This window comes from Lissotriton helveticus, chromosome 1_1 (genome assembly GCF_964261635.1).
Source record: "Lissotriton helveticus chromosome 1_1, aLisHel1.1, whole genome shotgun sequence".
Lineage (NCBI taxonomy): Eukaryota > Metazoa > Chordata > Amphibia > Caudata > Salamandridae > Lissotriton > Lissotriton helveticus.
This window is the reverse complement of record NC_136057.1, coordinates 182,056,694-182,078,487: the sequence shown is the minus strand read 5'-3', so window position 1 is coordinate 182,078,487 and position 21,794 is coordinate 182,056,694.

Sequence of the window (21,794 nt, the reverse complement as noted above, 5' to 3'; positions counted from 1 at the left end):
CGTACCATTGTTCATCCCTATGTGCACCATCCTCCCTGGCATAAAGATTTGCATAAAAAGTTTTAAATATTTCTAAGATACGTTCTGGGTCAGAATGAGAGTCTCCCCGGGAATCCTTCATTGCATTTATATTTTGAGCTGACTGCTTCATTCGAAGCCTAGTAGCCAAGATTTTACCAATTCTCTCCCCGAATTTATAACTCGTCAATTTAAAAGATAAAAATTTCCTGGCGATTTCCTTATCCCAGAATCCCAAGATGTTTGTCCTAGCCTTAATTACATCATTTTCCTCTTTGAATAGCCCTGTATTGCCCAGTGCAACCTTTCTGGTTAAATGAGTCTCAGCTTTAATCAAAAGCTTGTATAGATTATCCAGTTCTTTCCTTGAATTCTTACGTTGCCTGGCTACAAAGCTGATACATTCTCCCCTGAACGCTGCTTTAAATGTATCCCAAACTACGGGAATGCTGGCAGTACCACGATTTTCATCAAAAAAGATTTGAATCCAGCCCTGTATATGTTTGATGAATTTAGAGTTTAACCCTAACTTCCTATCATATGAAAAGCTGGATTGTATCTTCGTTTAACTAAGTGATGGATATCTACCACAATAGGAGAATGATCCGAAGATACCCTAGGATAAATTCTAATGTTAGTACCTTCTAATAAATTTCGGGGTAAGAAAAAATAATCTAATCTCACAAGCTTTTTATGAGGATGAGAATAAAAAGTAAATCCACTATCCCTCTCTCGCAGCATACCCCAAGTATCCACCAATGCATGATCTTGTAAAAGAAATATTATCTATGAGTAATGTAACAATAACCCAACGACCCTCAACGTCACATGCTTGAGTGATTGAAGAAACATTTAACTTTTTATGCAACAGAATTACAACACCATTCTTTCTGGTTGCCGTAGGAGAGCAAATAACATGACCCACCCAACAATGCTTGAGCTTTAGAGCCTCTACCTCAGCGAGATGGGTCTCCTGAAGGAGGGCGACATCAGTCTTAAGTCTTGCTAAATGTGAAAGAACCCTTTGCCTTTTAATGGGATTATTTAATCCCTTAACGTTCCATGTCGTTACACGGAATGGAACAATAAAGAAAAACAACTAACAACAACATGCTTATTATTGCAGAAGAAGTAAACTGAGAAAATTGAGAAAGAAACTACTGAAATGATGAAAGGAAAAGATGATATGGATAGTAGAGGAATAATAAGAGAGGAAAAATGAGGCCAAAAAGCACAGAAAAGTGAGATAGTGGAGAAGAAAAGAAAAAAGAAGGAAGGAGTCGAAGAAAGAAGTTCAGAAAAGGATAGGAGGAGAAAAAGGACAGGGACAAGAAAAATCAAAAAGACAGTACACGTCCATAACGAACGACTGAGAGACATACTTACGAAAATGAAAAATGCAAACGGAGATGGGGGGGATGAGTCGAGGAGATGACGACGGTAACACCAAGAACGGATGTCAGACCACAAAAATCTCAGATTCAAAGGGTGGTATACAAACAGGATGGGTACATCGGGAAGGAGGAGAAGAAGAGAGGGGCATCTGTAAATATAAATATAAGAGAAGAAAATGGAGTAAATGGATTAGGCTTGAGGGAGACATGACACAAGGCAGGAGTAAAAGAGGTAAATATACAAAGGAGTTAAATGACAACAGTAAAAAAGAGTCATGAAATACAAAGAATGATAGCAGAATGGAGGAACATATAAGTCAGAAGTTCATTCAAGGCGGTCTGGAGACGTCCATAACATCAGAGCTGTGCTGACGAAGGAATTCTTGAAGGACAGCAGGATCTTCATAGATGGTAGTTTTGTCCTTGTAGGTAACCTTGAAAAGACATGGATGAAGAAGTCCATATCGGGCATTGAGAGCTCTGAGTTGTGGGCGCATATCTAGGAACTTTTTCCGCCTGTCTGCAGTAGCCTTGGAGACATCTTAAGACAAATAGAGGCAGTGACCTTACCAAATGATTTGTTTTTTAACTTTTGCAGCTGAGAGAACTTGCAGAAGGTCAGTAAACTGAAGGAACAGCATGATAACACCTCTAGGCTTAGAAGAGACTCTAGGACCAAGGCGGTGAGCTCTCTGTATGTTGATATAGGCCAGGGCCGGGGCGTCTAAGACTTTTGAGAGGAACGTTTGAAAGAAAGTAGTAGGATTGGACACCTCCGTTAATTCAGGAAGTCCGTAAAGTCGGAGGTTGTTCCTACGGTTCCTATTTTCCAAATCCTCTGTCATTTTCTTAATCTGAAGAACCTCAGCCTCCAACGAAGAGATACGAGAACAGGAGGAGTGAAGAGATTCTGAAGACTGTTCCAGGAGGAGAACACGGGAGTCCTGAGAAGTCCATTTATCTTGCATAGCTTGCATGTTTTGAGTGGTAGCTTCCATGAAGGGCTTGAGAGCATGAAGTTCCTCTAAGATAATATCCATGGACGAAGGAGAGGAACCATTCTCGGGAGAAGGTGGGTCTTTCTTGAGACGCTTGGAAGAGGTTAAAGCGGAGGATGTCTTCCCGCCATTTTGAGACTTGGGGATGGCCCCAGTTGGTGCATCAGATTTCGACATTGTGACTGTGTCAAAATCCTGAAGGGGAGAGCCAATGGACACAGCAGATTGATACTCGGCATACACAACAAAGAGGAGACCAGCGAGGGAGGAGAACACTGCAATTGCGAAGTAAAACAAGATGTTTTTTTAAATACAGCGCGGGACCGCGCATTTAAAGAAAGCAGATATAACTTACCTTGATTATGTTGGAACAACACTTTTCCCCAAAAGCCAAGTAGAAAACTTTATGAATGATTTAACCGAAAACGTTTATGGAACACTGGCATACACTTGTGATTGTCGTTGGTGTCTGCTGAGTCCGTCGTTGGTATCTGCTTTGCTTGCTTGCTGCAGTTGGGAGCTGGAAGCCGTTTGGGAGCCACTGGCCAGCCGTTGGTCGGCTACCGCTGCCGGTCAGACACTCGGCCGGTTGGTCGAGCGGGATCGAGTGAGCCGGTGAGTCGGGAGTCGGGAGGTGCGCGTCCGCTGCTGACACGCGCAGTCCTCTTACCGACCCCGGGATCCCTTCCAACTACTTGCTGCCTCTCGGGCGGGCAGAACGGAGACAGGAGCTGCGGGCTGCGGGCTGCGGGCTGCGGCTGCGGACTGCGATCCGCGGGGGAGCTCCGCCCCGCCCTGACCTCTGCACCGCTCCATTGCAAGAACCTGCAGGGAGTCGTGAGTCGTGAGCTACAGAGACCGTGTAGCGACGGCGGCTGCGGGGGGCTTGAGCTGAGTTTAAGGGAAGGAGAAGACCTGCCGCCTGCACTACCCAGCCCCTGGGAAAGACTCAGAGGCGAGCCCCCAGCGCTATACACGACAATTACATTCAATTCAATACAATTGAATCACCATCGATTTGCCAGCTATTACTATTGACCCCCAGGACTTTCTGGACTCTCTGTCCTTGCCCTAATTTGCCAAATTGCTAGCTCAGTGATTTGCCTATTGCCACCACCATTGCCCACCGCCCCCCCCTGCGGCTACTTCATCAGCTTCCCGAGTTGCCCGTCTTGTAGACTGTCCTGCCTAGAATCTTGTGTCATTTCTGTAGCGGATCAAGGGAGGGCACGGCTGGTCAGGGTGGCCAGCTGGGTCGCTCGGGGGTTGCTTGGGGAGCCGGAGGACTGGAACTTCTCCTTTTTGAAAACAAAGAGGAGGGAGAGCTTGCAGCAGCACAATCAGGAAAATCATCTCACAAGAGGAGATTGGGTCCTTTTGCAACAACAAAGGGAGGTGAGAACTACCTGCCGATCAACCAGTTCACTAATCTACAAGAGGAGCTTCGTATTTAATTGGTTTCGTTGGCTTGACACCCTTTTACTCTATCTAATAACTCTCAACTAAGGGACCGAGCCCACAAAATGAGATCAGGTAGGGTTCAAGGAGGCCCAACAAGCAAAAGGAAAAAATGCAAACAAACAACTAAGACACTCGAGAATACCAAAGGGTCTCCGCCAGCTAACCAGAGATCCTTAATAGACATTACATCGGAAAAGCCCGTTTCCAACAACAACTTAAAAAGTGATATTACGGACAATTCAGAGCGGAACAAAAAAACAAATCAATCTTCATCCCAACCTAAAATCTACACAAAATTCTGTTTCTTAAAAAACGCAGGTGATACCCTGTTCTCAAAGATTAACGGAGAATCAGGATTACAATCACCCCTGGAACCAATACAGTTACCCCTGCCTTTCCAGTTTAATGGTACACAGTCCCTACAGGAAAAGGAGAAGGATAAGAGTAAGGACAAGGATAAGAGCAAAGGAAATAATAGCACAACGCCTATATCCCTACCTCAAATAACATCAACACCTCAGCCTCACAATTCTGAGGCAAAGCAAAAGATCGGATCCGTGGGACCCATAACAGGGAAGAAACTGACTATAGATACCAATTTAGTCCAAGTACACTGGCTTAACAAAGCAAAGGATATATCATTAGGAACACCAGATAATAGCATTCTCAGCATCAGCGACAACTCCTAAGATGACAACATGTGGAATAGCAAATGTTCAGAGACCACAAGCCTCTCGGGAGGACCCACAAACAAGAAGGAAACTGGAACTGGAATTGAGTGCAGGGATGAGAAGGACACATCCATGTTAGCCTTTGACAAATCTGACAAACAACAAGAGATAGGTGATAAAAAGACGGAAAGGTCTTCTAGCAAAGAAAAAAACAAATGAGCCCAGCGTCAGAGGTAATAGAAATATCGTCTTATTTGGGGAAGGAAGAGTGGGAAGAACTTATAGCTGCATACCCACAAGATCAGAATAGCAGCGGGACGGCTTCACACACTCGGTCCATGAGAACTGAAGGCATGCAGGAAAAACAAGCGGATTTAGGTCTGCCAGAAGGAGCAGCAAACTTTAAGGGATCACCTGGACGCCAAGAAAAAACTCCAAAACATCATGGGCAGGAAAGTGCCTGGCCCAGCCTCCTAAATACAGTACAACTTTTGGTGGACGCATTACACTACCAATCGGAGAAAATGGACGCCCAACTAACGCTATTAGACACTTTAGCTGTGTTTGTGGTTGCCATAGATGGAAAATTGGGTGCATTAAACACGCTTCTCCAGAGCAAATTGGAACACCTACAAGAAACAAAGAGGAACACCAATAGTGGGTGCAAGTGCGGCCCAATCATTGACAAGCTATCTACCCTTCCAACACTACTAACCGACCTGTGCACACAACTCAAAAGACCTCCCCAGCAAAACTCCACGGTGTACAATGAGATACAGGGTCTTCCATCAAAAAAAGACACCAAGATCGCTCTCCATACACATACAGAAATGGTAGTAAAAGGAAAATCTGGGGAAGACACAGAAATCGCAAGAAAGATTGAACGGACGAACATAGGCACACAAGCACAACCTAAAAAGAAGGAACCAAACAAAAGCACAGATGATAAAGACACGGGTCCAACGAGCCCTCTACCAACGGATACCATGGATGAAGATGTCATGAATACAAAATCTAACGCGCAACAGAGACGAGCTAAAAAGCGCAAAGGCAGAAAACATAAGCTCTGCTCAAAACGCGAAGGATTTACGCAACTCTTTGACCGATCAATCACCACGGAGGTAACAAAATCACAATCTGGGGATGAGAAAACTTCAAGCCAAAACTCCAATGAAATATGTCAAATATCCGATAACCTGGAGGATCCAGCTAATATCGGATCAGATGAACAAAATGCCTACCTTCAACACGAGCAATTATCATCTGCACAACCATCGAGGAACAACTCAAGGCATGCCGACATCGGCCTGTCAAATGCGCAAAATAATAACACAAAGATCAGCCATAACCTCCCCCAAAATGTATGACAAGGCCTTACCCCGGATAGAATCGACAAAAGAACAGAAAGCCAAGGATTAGGCATAGGTTTAACGGAAAGCCAACTATACGCTATTAATCAAGCAACTGCAACATTACATGCACGGGGAGACCGCATAACAACTGAACCGGCACAAGTTATTCCAGCAAATAACGTGCACTTGTTGGGCGGAAGGGGGAGACACATAGATCCCGAAATTCTTGTTCCTCATCAATGCGCAGCAGACCAAGCCACAGGTGGAACAATCAAAATTGACACTTATACGGTAAAAGCAAGACCAACAGATTGGGTGGATCTGGAAACACCTATAGACATCTACAATGGAGGGCGGTGTATAAAAGCACAAGGGAACACCCCAGAGGCCACATGGTTTAACCCAGACTATATCTCCAAAGGAAGACATGACGGGCCCGATTCACAGAACTAACTTAAAACAAAATCCTAAACTTACTACTTTTGGTATTCACAGAAGTTAGGCTTTTGTCCTAAGTTTGTCTTAAGACAGACTTAAGACAGACTTAAGTTAGGATTTTGTTTTAAGTCTGTCTTAAGTCTGTTTTAAGACAAAATCCTAACTTCTATGAATACCAAAAGTAGTAAGTTTAGGATTTTGTCTTAAGTTAGTTCTGTGAATCGGGCCCGACATCCTGAATAGAAGAAATATATTATGGCTATTATCCCATATCCCTTCATTGGCAAATGTGTCAAGCACTGACCTGCTATCCATTGAATTCATAGACTTAGAAGGCACAGGAAGGGAAGCGACAAAGGCGACTTGAACTTCAGGAACAATAACGCAGAAAATTCTATCCGAAGCCGAGGTATTTAAGAACTGGGGCATCGCGATAAAACCACATACAAAGCCGAGATACCCGGACGTCCTATACCCAGAAGTAAAGCTGGAGCCCAGGGATAACGCTCCCAGCCATAGAACCTCGGTTCTTAGAGGCGCGGCAGGGCCATGTGGAATCGGTAGGAACGAACACACTGAAATTACATGCTGGACAGGAGCGGACAGGGTAGTTTCAACGGAGTGGAAAGACCAAAGACAAATAGTGAGAACTATAAAAAACAGCAACTGACAAACCGACCAAAACTCACGGGAGCACACGCTAAACCAACTGCGCATATGCTCCTGGAACATCAATGGTCTATCAACCAAGATGCGGGACTCAGAATTTGTGGCCTACATGAGATCTTTCAACATAGTGGCCCTACAGGAAACATGGCTTGCCGATCCTCCACATCTTCAAGGATACCTACGTTTTTTTCACAGACGGCAAAAGGTCAGCTAAGTACGGGCATCTCAAAGGCGGTCTAGTGATTTATGTAGCAGTCACCAGTTTTGTCAGGATAGAAGAAATTGGTCCCTCTTCAGAAGCCAATCTCGCAATTAAGCTGATACTAGCACCCCAAGGTCAAGAGAAAGTCAATAGTGACTGCATGCTCATCAATGCTTACATCCACCCTAAAGGGAAAAAAAAAGCAGTAAAGGAATTATACAACTTCCTGGAGGATTGCATTATGGGAAGATCAACAACTAATATCGTGCTCACAGGGGACTTCAATCTGAACCTCATGGGTACGCCACAAGAAGAGGCAATTTTAGCCCAAAATACATCTTGGGACCTTCCACCGCAAGGGGAATTTCAAACATCCAAACAAACAAAAATGGGAGCAGAGACACTCGAAGATCTGGAACATTTTAATATCAGAGCCCTTAATGGGAGGTTTGTGGGAGATAGTCCTCCAGCTCCAACTTTTCATTCTTCAAGGACAAACAGTATATTAGATTACACCTTTATTTCACTACATCTCTTTCATTATATAACCTCGTTCCAGATAGGGAAGAAATCTGATAGCGACCATTGCCCTCAGGAAATGGCTTTGAATATTGTGAGACCTACACTCGAGCGATCAAATGCCCCAAAAGAGACTATTCATACTGTTAATTTTAAAAAAATTAAGTATTCTGTGGCGATGAGTGAACTCTTAATAGGAATGGCACAACAACACTTTATTGAGCGGACGGAACAAAATGAGGTCACAAAATGGGAACAATTCACAACCACTATGTCGAACTATGCAACACAGCCCAAAGCATTTGCAAAGATCGGCAAAATTGAAAATCTATCCCGAGAGCACAGAGGAAAAATTAAGGAAGCAAAAAACATGATATACCGCTTAATGAGGGAAATACAGCTGCACCCCAATGAAAAAGCTAAGAAAAATCAACTTCGTACATTGAAATCTAACCTAAAAAAGTTGAAATGGGAAGCAACCAAATTATTGGAGTATGACTTGTGGGCAAAACTTCACTCAGACATTAAACATAATGACGGGGCACGGTTCTGGAAAACCCTCAATTTGCTAATACGTCCGGCAAATCTGGGGGTTTCATCAAACATTTCAGAGGAAACTTGGGCATCCCATCTTGGTAATCATTTCAATCAAGAACCACCCAAAAATCAGGTCTTATCTATATCAGATAACGAAACAGATGACAATCCTGATAATGCTCAACAAATGCAACTGTGCACAAACATCAAAGACAAATATGAATTAATTAATCCCTCAAAGCTCCAACAAAGCATTGAATGCCAAATTAAAAAAGGTAGAAAGGAAGGAGCTCCGGGACCTAACGGGATCCCCCCAATCCTCTTCAAACAAGACGTGGGTTACTGGGCAGCAGCTCTTGAACCCCTTTTTTTGGAAATGAGGTGCTCGAACATCTTGCCAGATTCCTGGAAGGGCTCTATTATTGCCCCAATATATAAAACAGGGGACAGGGCTCTTCCCCAAAACTACCGACTAGTGGCCCTAATAGATAATGAGGCGAAGTACTTCGCAGGTTTACTGCTAGAGGAACTACAGGTATGGGCTGCAAAGAAATCTCTGATACCGGTTTATCAGACAGGCTTTGTTAAAACAGTGGGCACGATGACTAATATCTTAACGATGGGCCTACTAATAGACAAAGCGATACAAAAGAGAATGATGGACGGAGCGTTTAAACAAATCAAACACTCACCCCCAGTCAACTGATCTGGGTTTAATCCATCACCATTCTTTAGTTCACTCAGCCACCCCAGTTCAGACATGGCTATATGCAAATCAGTCTGACCCTGTGCCTTAAGAACGATGATGGATTAAACCCAGATCTTTTGACTGGGTGTGAGTGTTTGATTGATTCAGATGCTCCGTCCATCACCACCCCCTTTTGTACCACTTTTGGCCGCCATAAGTGTGGCAGGGTATGCTCAGACGTGGGTCCCTTGCTCACTTTGCCACTGGATTCAAGTAAGCCGGGCTGAAGACGGCTGGAATGCCAGAAACCGGTCCTCGGAAGCTTGTTTCCGGTCCAGAGAAGGCATGGCTTGGCAGTTCGGGCTGGACTGTTCCCATGAGGCCCAGGGTCAGACTGATTTGCATATAGCCATGTCTGAGCTGGGGTGGCAGAGAGGGCTAAAGAACGGTGATGGATTAAACCCAGATCTTTTGACTGGGTGTGAGTGTTTGATTGATTCAGATGCTCCGTCCATCACCACCCCCTTTTGTACCGCTTTTGGCCGCCATAAGTGTGGCAGGGTATGCTCAGACGTGAGTCCCTTGCTCACTTTGCCACTGGATTCAAGGAAGCCGGGCTGAAGACGGCTGGAATGCCAGAAACCGGTCCTCGGCAGCTTGTTTCCGGTCCAGGGAAGGCATGGCTTGGCAGTTCGGGCTGGACTGTTCCCATGAGGCACAGGGTCAGACTGATTTGCATATAGCCATGTCTGAGCTGGGGTGGCAGAGTGGGCTAAAGAACGGTGATGGATTAAACCCAGGTCTTTTGACTGGGTGTGAGTGTTTGATTGATTCAGATGCTCCGTCCATCACCACCCCCTTTTGTACCGCTTTTGGCCGCCATAAGTGTGGCAGGGTATGCTCAGACGTGAGTCCCTTGCTCACTTTGCCACTGGATTCAAGCAAGCCGGGCTGAAGACGGCTGGAATGCCAGAAACCGGTCCTCGGAAGCTTGTTTCCGGTCCAGAGAAGGCATGGCTTGGCAGTTCGGGCTGGACTGTTCCCATGAGGCACAGGGTCAGACTGATTTGCATATAGCCATGTCTGAGCTGGGGTGGCAGAGTGGGCTAAAGAACGGTGATGGATTAAACCCAGATCTTTTGACTGGGTGTGAGTGTTTGATTGATTCAGATGCTCCGTCCATCACCACCCCCTTTTGTACCGCTTTTGTACGCCATAAGTGTGGCAGGGTATGCTCAGATGTGAGAGTCCCTTGCTCACTTTGCCACTGGATTCAAGCAAGCCGGGCTGAAGACGGCTGGAATGCCAGAAACCGGTCCTCGGAAGCTTGTTTCCGGTCCAGGGAAGGCATGGCTTGGCAGTTCGGGCTGGACTGTTCCCATAAGGCCCAGGGTCAGACTGATTTGCATATAGCCATGTCTGAGCTGGGGTGGCAGAGTTGGCTAAAGAACGGTGATGGATTAAACCCAGATCTTTTGACTGGGTGTGAGTGTTTGATTGATTCAGATGCTCCGTCCATCACCACCCCCTTTTGTACCGCTTTTGGCCGCCATAAGTGTGGCAGGGTATGCTCAGATGTGAGTCCCTTGCTCACTTTGCCACTGGATTCAAGCAAGCCTGGCTGAAGACGGCAGGAATGCCAGAAACCGGTCCTCGGCAGCTGGTTTCCGGTCCAGGGAAGGCATGGCTTGGCAGTTCGGGCTGGACTGTTCCCATGAGGCACAGGGTCAGACTGATTTGCATATAGCCATGTCTGAGCTGGGGTGGCAGAGTGGGCTAAAGAACGGTGATGGATTAAACCCAGGTCTTTTGACTGGGTGTGAGTGTTTGATTGATTCAGATGCTCCATCCATCACCACCCCCTTTTGTACCGCTTTTGGCCGCCATAAGTGTGGCAGGGTATGCTCAGCCGTGAGTCCCTTGCTCACTTTGCCACTGGATTCAAGCAAGCCGGGCTGAAGACGGCTGGAATGCCAGAAACCGGTCCTCGGAAGCTTGTTTCCGGTCCAGGGATGGCATGGCTTGGCAGTTCGGGCTGGACTGTACCCATGAGGCACAGGGTCAGACTGATTTGCATATAGCCATATCTGAGCTGGGGTGGCAGAGTGGGCTAAAGAACGGTGATGGATTAAACCCAGATCTTTTGACTGGGTGTGAGTGTTTGATTGATTCAGATGCTCCGTCTATCACCACCCCCTTTTGTACCGCTTTTGGCCGCCATAAGTGTGGCAGGGTATGCTCAGACGTGAGTCCCTTGCTCACTTTGCCACTGGATTCAAGCAAGCCGGGCTGAAGACGGCTGGAATGCCAGATACCTGTCCTCGGAAGCTTGTTTCCGGTCCAGGGAAGGCATGGCTTGGCAGTTCGGGCTGGACTGTTCCCATGAGGCACAGGGTCAGACTGATTTGCATATAGCCATGTCTGAGCTGGGGTGGCAGAGTGGGCTAAAGAACGGTGATGGATTAAACCCAGATCTTTTGACTGGGTGTGAGTGTTTGATTGATTCAGATGCTCCGTCCATCACCACCCCCTTTTGTACCGCTTTTGGCCGCCATAAGTATGGCAGGGTATGCTCAGACGTGAGTCCCTTGCTCACTTTGCCACTGGATTCAAGCAAGCCGGGCTGAAGACGGCTGGAATGCCAGAAACCGGTCCTCGGAAGCTTGTTTCCGTTCCAGGGAAGGCATGGCTTGGTAGTTCGGGCTGGACTGTTCCCATGAGGCACAGGGTTAGACTGATTTGCATATAGCCATGTCTGAGCTGGGGTGGCAGAGTGGGCTAAAGAACGGTGACGGATTAAACCCAGATCTTTTGACTGGGTGTGAGTGTTTGATTGATTCAGATGCTCCGTCCATCACCTCCCCCTTTTGTACCGCGTACTAATAGACAAGGCAGAGACGAAAAAACTGCCCCTACATCTCTGCTACATAGATTATAAAGCGGCTTTTGATAACATCAATCGTAATCTCCTGTGGTCAAAATTACAAAATTGGGGGATCTCAAAACCGTTGTTGAACCTGCTAATAAACCTGCATACGGAGACCTGGATACGGATAAAGGTGGGGGACGGCGCACTGCTGTCAAGGCGTATACCGACAAACAATGGCCTCAAGCAGGGCTGCGTCCTGGCCCCTACATTGTTCAATCTGTTCTTGGGCGACCTGGCGCCAATTCTGACTAATTGCAACTCACATGCTCCTAAATTAGGAGGGCTTAACCTACCATGCCTCTTATATGCGGACGACATTGTTCTTATAAGCCACACCAAAGTAGGGCTTCAAAGCCTCTTGAACACCACCCAGAGTTACTCCAAGGCAAATGATCTAAAAGTAAATCTCGAGAAAACTCAAACCATGACTATCAGTAAAAGAAAAAGAAAAACATTCACGTGGTTCTGGAACAAATCTCGCATCAAAGACACGCTAATATATAAATACTTAGGCGTAAAGATTGACAACGGCGGGCGATTCAGTGCACAAAGGTCTTGTATCAAAGGTAAAGGGATAGCCTTGGCAATCGTTCTAAAAACCATGAACAATAAGCTATCTGGTCCATCACTGACACCTTTGGTACAAGTTATCCGAGCTAAACTACTGCCTACAATCACTTACGGAAGCGAGGTACTGCGAGGCAGAGATGCAACAATACTTGACAGCACAATCATAGCCGCATACGGATGTACGACATTACAACGCATGCTTTTACATCGCATGCTTTTACAACGTGAGTTTTACAACGCATACCATTACAACGCATAGTGCTTTGGGGCGCTGGATAGTGAATTATTTAATTTACTATTCCAACTCCAGTCCCCGTGGATAGTAGGGAAGGTGTTGGATAGTAAATTAAATATATTCCCTATCCTAGAGCGCCCCCCAGCGCAATGCGTTGTAATGGTTTGCGTTGTAAAAGTTGCGATGTAAAAGCATCGCGTTGTAAAAGTTGCGTTGTAAGTGATGTTTCCCCCGCATACAGAATTATCTTTAGTCTTCCTAAGCGGACCTCCCCACCACAGATCAGGCTGGAGTTTGGCATCCAACAGCAGCTCCTGGCACGTCAGTGTGCCTACATCTGTGCATGGGACAAAGTGAGGAAATCTGCACAGGGAACATTGAATGAATATCTGTGAAGGGAGATAGAGCAGTCCCCGACATCGCCTGCAGCAAAATATCTAGCAAAAAGCCTTATAAACACCGGGCCGGAACAGCTTTGGGCTTCCTCCATAGATCACAAAACTTTCAACAACTTGGTAAAGAAATCCATCAAACACCAGTCGTGGGTACAAGATAAAACCGATTTTTCAAAAAGAACGCACGCTTGGATGACTTTGAACTCACACTCGGCAAAAGCTCCTCAGAATTATTTGGGCTTGGACTATGCCAAAAAGACCAAAATGTGCTTCTTAAGATATAGACGAGGGCTGCTACCCTGCACTCAGCATTTCCCACACTGGCTAAGAAAGAAAGCAGACTTGCCATGCCGGCTGTGTGGTGATAAGCAAGAAGACATGATTCACTTACTATGCTCTTGCGAGAAAATGCAAGAGGAGAGGAAACTCCATTTGAAGCGACACTTTATTCGGTTTGGGATACGTACACGAAGGAGTGTTGTACTTACTTGTTTCTCATCTCAGGACCCCCAGCTGAGCTGCGGCCTTGTAACATTTTTAAAGGCTGTGGAGAAAAAAATGCCAGGACTAGAATCTTGAACTGTTCTGATTCCAACTTGTTTTGTAACATAATCTATGTCTATTTCCAAATACTGTGTGGTAAATGAAAGACTAATACGATTTTATAACTATGAAGAATAGAACACAAAATCTTCATACTATGACGGTTTTAAACATATGTAATTTTATATTGTGCTTTATTTTAACTCATATTTTGTATCGTACTGCATTGGTTTTCATTAACTGTGCAAATAAAAAATTACTAAAATTACTTACTTAAGAAGGGGAGAGTCATAGTCCGAACCAGATGGCAACTCAGTTAACGTGGCAAGTTTCGAGTTGCGAAGTTTCCCCATAGAAGAAGTCAGCACAGCAGTGAAATCAGACAGGAAGCACCTGAGTAAAGAGACAGTTCGGTTTGATGAAGTGTGGGGTGAACTGGAAGCAAAAACCCCAATGGAGATCCCAAAAGGACAAAAGCGTCTCAACCGATATCTCAAAGAGGCTTTATTATTGTGAGGGAAGCACTGCAATCTAGAAGAAAACTTGAGGGAAGCAAAGAGACATGAAAACACCTGCCATGTGAGCCAGCTTGCGGCACCAGGAGAGAAGTTGACTGTAGAAAGTCAAGACATGTGTGGAAATTCCAAAAACCATAGAGGCTAATTGGCAAGAGCAGCAGCAGATGCTGAGAGGAAGATGGAAAAACTGCATAAAATTCAGTTGAGGTGAAGAAAAGTTCAAAAGCACGTAGGGACATGCAGAAGCGAAAAACGATTGTTTTTCATCATTTAACACTGGGATGTAGTCAAGAGGTCAAAGCCAAGGAGACCAAGAGAGAGCTGCTTTGCAGAGGTAGAAGGCGTCAGCGCGTCACAAAATGGCGGTTGTCAAAGCAGGTGTAAATTTGCCATCAAAAGAGGAGGAAATGAGGTACATACCAAACAGCTACCAGCATAGGAGACACACCGCTAGAAGGGATGCGCAGTTTCAGTCAAATAGCATGGCCAGAAGCATATTGGAAGCGGTGACATAGCAGGCAGAAAAATCTTCCGGCCAAAACGAGCAACTCTGTCAAAACGGCATGAAAAGTCACAAGAGTGAGGGCGCTGGGCTCACCTCACATTCCAGTGATAGGTGAAGTGTGTGGCTGGGCTGAGTTGATCCGAAGAACCCCGCAAATCGCGTTCAAAGAAGGGTCGGCTCTGGAGCTCCGGTATCACGCCGCCATCCTCGTCGGCACGTAAGCCACGCCCCAGGGTTACGATATCCTTGATAATAGGAGAAATGTCCTAATCTGGAACGCCCCCTTTGCATCTCTCTAGAGATGCAAGGGGAAGCGTAGAGTAAAAGGGTGCTAACATGCGAATTTGCATGTTAGCACCCTGTTGCTGATAGGGCGCTAGTTTTATCTCTGCCTTTTTTTGCTTTTAAAGCCAAAAAAGCAGAGATAAAACCCTTGTTAATATGCCCCAAAGTATTTCGAGATAAAGACTTATGTTACAGCTGGTTGTTCCAAGATGTAACTCCTAAATCGCTAAATAGAGTTAGATTTATGACCTGGAATGTGAGGGGGTTGAATGAATTCAGGAAAATACGCAAAGTAGTAGCATACCTCAAGCGCCATCACGAAGACGTAGCATGTATTGAAACACATTTAGTTCCAAATAGTAATATGCTTACACATAGACGGCTGCAGGGCAATTTCAATGCAGCTGGGTTCACCTCACATGCTAGGGGTGTTCTCACGTGGGTCAACTCAAAGTCTGGAATTACTATACAACATTTAGATGTGGACTCAGGCAGTAGATTTGTCATTTCTAGATGCTCCTAAGAAGGGCTGAATGTCAAACTAGTTAATGTCTATGGCCCGCACTATCGCGACCCTCTCTTCCACCACACAGTAGTCTCTCTTGTCCTCACAGGGCTCTATCTCCCTTAGATCTGGGGTGGTGATTTTAATTGCGTGCGGGATCCGGCCCTAGATCGCTCCAGGGGCCTGCCTCGTAAGCCTTGTGCAGCAGCAAGGGCTAAAAAAGATGTTACTGAGCAACTAGGCCTGCCAGATGTACAGTGCTGGCGTTCTCCTGAAGCTTCAGGGTTCTCTCATTACTCTACTACCCATGACATTCAGACCAGGATCAACTTCTGGCTTGCCTCTAAATCGCATTGCTCTAACATTAGTGACTGTGTACCTCTCCCTCGCACGTACTCCCCTATTCTTCTGAACCTGACTCTACCCCTCAGGAGCAGCACGCCCTTTACTTGGAGGTTTTCCCGATACTCCCTAATGGACCTAGTATTTAAGGCTGACCAGGCCTCCTGGGCTGAAGAGTTCTTTGCCAACAATATAGGCTTAGTGGATATTTTTCTGCAATCTGGGAAATGTTTAAGGTTTTTATTAGAGGGGCTGTCATATCTAAATATTCTGGAGTTCTTCGATCGCTCAGAGATAGACTTCCTGCACTGGAAAAGAGGCTGGCGGGACTAGAGCATGTGTACCAACTTAGGGGAGAGCTGCATACACTTGAGGAAATTAAAACCACTTTAGAAGAATATCAGGAAGCAGCAGCCAGGGAAGTAAAACAAATGGGCTAGAACGTGCAGTGAGGGGAACACCCTGGTGCGGTTCTGGCAACCATGCAGTGCTGCAAAAGGGAATCTAGCACAATCACTGAGATTCTGGGGGAAGATGGGAGTCAGATACATGAGACGGTGCTTATTGCAGAGAGATTTAGCATATACTACACTGAATTGTATAGCTCAAGATTAGACCCGAATGAGGAGAGCATTAAAGACTATTTGGAGCACATACAACTGCCATGGCTCACTAACTCACATAGAGAACATCTTATGGCGCCTCTGGAACCTGGCAAGATCTCATTATCAATTCCTTGAGTACTGCGGCTAGGGACCTCTACACATGCGCATTCTTCTATCCTCTCCTGACTATGACTGAAACATGGAAATCCTTCCTTGTCTACACCTTATTAATAAGTATTATTTTATATATAATTTGTTATACTTCTTTAGATCTCGTGTCAAAGAGCACGATCCTGAGATTGCACAGTTCCGTCTATCTGGAAACACACTCCATCATGGCTGCTTTATTTTTCTACTGTTTCAGACGGTCTACTGCGGCACGTCTCACTGATGCAGCCGTGGTCAATGTGCATGCGTCCAATGAGTGATGCACTCGCTACTGACTGCTTCCTGCGAGTACTTAGTTAGATCAACTCTGGCGCATTTCGATTCTGTCCCGAACCTAGATGGACGCTCCCATTTGGGATTTAGGTAAGCCTCCACCATTCAGGGAGTTTTAACAAAGTCTGCTTAGTACCGGATCTTTACCATTAGGTGCTGTTGTTTCAGACCCGCATCGATAGCTGTTACAGTGGTAAGGATTGGACTACCACTGTGTCTAGAGCTAGAGTTAGTGGGATTGAGATATAGGGGAATTCCTCCTTTTGAAATTGATGCCCTCACACACCCTTACGGGTGTCATGCTTCATCATCGGGTGTTACTCCTCATTGGGGGTGGCGCTGCAGTCCCCGACGGGCCCTGCAAGAGGGCTCTTTGTCAGAGATCTTTTATAGGAGGTGCCGCAGGTGTGCCTGCGGGTGTGTGGGCCTCGTGAAAAAGTGTGAGTGAAAATTAAATTACCTCGCCGGAACCCTAACCCAATTTTATTCGAGGGTCCGGAAGATAAATTAAAATCAAAGAGGACTGGGGCCTATCCTAGAAAAAAATATGTAGGAGGGATAGGTATGCTCCCACTGCTCTCAGTCCGTGCAAGTGATGTGAAGGTGCAATGGGGTCAACATGTTTCGCGCAACAAGTGGGTCCCTAGTGGATTCGCAGTGCGCTTCGCCAAGACCTTGAAAGTGAATATAAAACTGTGGGAGTATGGGAAAGACGCCCTGCACTCCCACCATACCCAAATGTAAGGTCAAAAACGTCTACCTAAGATCCATAACGGGACGACACCGCCAACGGGACTCCCGGTTGTATCTGGCATTGATTCTTTGCTGGAACCACTCAGCAAGTTCTGTTATTTTTATCTGTGCCCCCTAGTGAATAAAACACCTACCACAGAGGTTTTGAACCTGATTGATTATTTGCAGAACCAGCATCAATTAACGATCTTGGGGCATATGTACAAAGGCTTTATCTCCGTTTTTTTGCCTTACAAAGCCGAAAAAATTGAGATAAAACCAGCGCCCTATTTACAAGCATAATAGCATGTTAGCACCCTTTTTCCCAACGCCTCCCTTTGCATCTCTAATGAGATGCAAAGTGGGCGTTACTGGCGTACCCCAGATGGACTACCTTGCAAATATCGCTGATATTTACATTGCGATATTTACAAGGAAGCCCACATGATTTTAGCACACATTAGATTTTGGTGAAAACTGCAGTTTTCGCCATAATCTAACGTATGCTAAAACCCTGACGTAGCCATTACTAACATAGGGGGTGGATTATGCTGAAACACCTCTGTGGGTCATATCAGCAAGGTTATCTCCCTTTTGCAGGGAACATTGCTGGAAAGCCAGCGATGTTCCCTGCACAAGGGCGATAACCTCACTGTCTACGGAATTTTTATTGCTCTGGAGTAACACGTTGTTAATTATGCGCTACCAGGGCGATAAATATGAGAGATAGCCTGCAAAAATAAAATTATTGCTAAGCATGGCCAGTGATAATTATCGCTGGCCATTGTTAATATGCCCCCTAGTGACTCTGGACATAGAGGCGCTTTATACGAATATTCTCCAGGACTCGACACTTGCAGTTCTAGAACATGCTTTGCAGAGTTTTGACCCATGGCCATATGAAACCCCCATCACATTTATTTGTGACTGTGCCTCTGAAGCTCTCAAAGAGATCTACCAATTTCAAAAGGAGAATTCCCCTATCTCTTTCTCAATCCCACTAACTCTAGCTTTAGACACATCTTATATCAACAAGAAAAAGTTGCTGAATTTCCTCTTGTTTAGGAACAGCTACCATCCATTGTGTTGACATTTAATCTTGGGAGCACTGGTTATGGACCTTCTCTTTTTTCTATAATCGCTCCCTGTTCCTCCCTTTTGTAATGTGTTACTAATGAGTACGGCAGCCAGCCATGGGACACTATTTTCAATTTTCTTTTTCTAGATTCACTTTTTCTCACCAGTTAGTGCCCATTATACATTCCTTAGGGGGTTCCATTTAGGCACACTTCCAACCTGGACAATCCAGGCCTCAGTATGATGATGACATAGAGGCAGAAATACTAAGGGCACCACCCCCTCTTTCAGGTGATGGCAGTGTAGCATCAGGTAGCCGGAATGAGGACTGGAAATACCTACAAACCCTGAGGAAACTACAGATTAAGAATGCTCTGCATGGGATAGTAATGACGGAATGTCTTAGGGCCAATATAGCCCCCAATGGTCCCCCAGAATCTTCTTAGACGATTTGACCTTTCGTCGTGAATGACTACGATTGCTTGGAATTGCACACGTAGTTGGCTTGTGTTGATTATCAACACAGCCAAGCGCTTATCAGATGAGCTTCAGATTCAGATTACCGTAGCGGAGAATGGGCTTAAAGAAAGCATCTCCATTTCTTCATTTAAATCACAACTCGCTGAAATAAATTAAGAAATGAATGATCATAAGGAGTGTCTAACCAAACAGAAAATTTCAACACTCCAAAAAGATATTAAACGCTTTGACCAAGGTAAAATGTACCCTTACACTAAAGACAATTATGTCTTTCAGAGTTATGACACCACATCTGGCGAGGGCAGTAACCAGTCCACCAGATCAGGGTCCACTAGTAGTGATTCCAGTCATGAAAATAGGAATTATATACCATAACACAGAGGAGGCCTTAGACAACAACCTCTACTTTTGTTTCAAGGATTCCCACCAAACTCCTTTCAACCACCTATGTACCCTGGACAGTGGATGGGAGTGCATCCAATGTGGAACTAACCACCTGGACATTGTCCCCAAATGCCTCAATACCAACAATTCCCCCTCCCCCTTTTTACAACTGAGAGCAGGATAGAGGAAGAGGCAGAAGAAGAGGGGGACCCAAGAAAGTCCACACCCAGAACAGATAGTTCTTAGGAGCAAGACAATGAAACCCTGGTAGTTACTCATTCGACCCGGCCCATGACCGAGGATGAATCAAAGCTCTTGGAGAAGGGCCTTGGTGTTGTCCCGACCCCCAAGGAGGACACCTTCAGACTTCATCAAGAACTCCATCAACTATTTCACAAAATAAGACTCAAGGCATTTTTTCAAGACAAATCTGAGACCCCTATTACCGGTACTGGTCTAAAAAAAAGTAAAATTTCACAACGACCGCTGCCATGACACCATATGAGGTATTCAATTCAATTCAAACGATCTTTATTCGGATTTTTAGTATATCCATAAAAGTACAAACAGAATCAAAATACATTTAAAACAGATTAAAAACATCTTAAAAAATTAAAAATGATTATCCAATTGGGTTTAGGCAGCATATATATCATAAAGTGCGATGTACATAGTATAAAGTACAAAATACATAATAAAGGGAGAAACATTAATCTTTTAAGGTACTTAATCACAGAATTCAATTTATATACTCCCGAAGTGATCGTTTGTATCGAGACACGTATACAATTAAATCTGTAGTCAATTTGCAACGGAGTGATAAAGTGCAAAAAATACATCAAATAACTTAGTACTGTTATCCATTATCCATGTTCCATGCTTGCCCTCGATCTCACACAGACTTTTATAAAACAGCTTACAATATATATAACTTCATCTGTGTGCAGCATTTGCAAAAATTTTAATGCGAGATTGGAGTCTCTAAGGGCCCGATTCACAGAATGAACTTAAGACTCAATCCTAAACTTACTACTATTTTGGTATTCACAGAATGCACTTACTACTTTTGGCATTCACAGAATGAACTTACTTCTTTTGGTATTCACAAAAGTTAGGATTTTGTCTTAAGTTTGTCTTAAGACAAACTTAAGACAGACTTAAGACAGACTTAAGACAAAATCCTAACTTCTGTGAATACCAAAAGTAGTTTGTTTATTCTGTGAATACCAAAAGTAGTAAGTGCATTCTGTGAATACCAAAATAGTAGTATGTTTAGGGTTGAGTCTTAAGTTCATTCTGTGAATCGGGCCCTAAGATTATATTTGCGAAGAATTGGCCTTAAATATTTACAAGTATACAATTTGTAATGGCCACAGAAGAATAGATAGTGCAATAAACTTTGTTTTCCGCCATGAGGGCAGGGACAATCCAATTCTTCTAGTTTTTTGTTGTAGCCAAGGGGGAAGCTAAGCAAGTTAACTATGCTTCCATCCCGAAACCTGAATAAAAGGCACCGATTCCACTTTCCTATTGGTATTGTCAAGTATCTGTAAAAATTATTCAGATTATCACTGCCTGAGTCAATAATGCGCAGATATCTAATAACAACAGGTTTAATAGATTCAAATCTCATTCGTTCCTCTTTATATGAGTCAAGCAATGCCCGTTTAATACTATGCTTATGAGCGGGTACAATAGAATTTGGGGAACTAAATAAAGTACCTTGACCCACGCCCTGCAGGCTATTCTTGACTGCATTTAACCAAGGTATGTGATAGAATCTATCACTTAACAAACAGTCAGATATTATACTGCGCGTTAAGGATGCTGCTGGGTTTAGCCATATTTTAATCCAAAAAAGAGCAGGCCTAGACCTAATAAAATCAGCAATATATGGCAGCCTCAGTTCATTGTAACAAATAAATGTAGGGGCACAGGGAACTCCCCCCAACACCCTCCTACAAAATCTATTTTCCTCCGACTGGAGAGCCGTGCTGTTACAATAACCCCACACCTCCGCTCCATATGTCCCAGTTGGCTGGCATTGAGTACGATAGATGTTGAGCAGGGGTGTAACGACATCAGCCAGTTTGGGTTGTCGGAGAGATAAAATTGAATTGATTGACTTGCCAATTTTATTTCTCGCATAGGCAACATGTGGCTGCCATGAGCCTGAATTGGAGAATAACAACCCTAAGTAGGGGAAAGTGCTAGTGCATTTTAAAATATTGTTACCGGATTTAATTGATGTAATATTGTACTTTTTTGGTCCGCAATTCATGATAAAAGATTTTTTAAAAT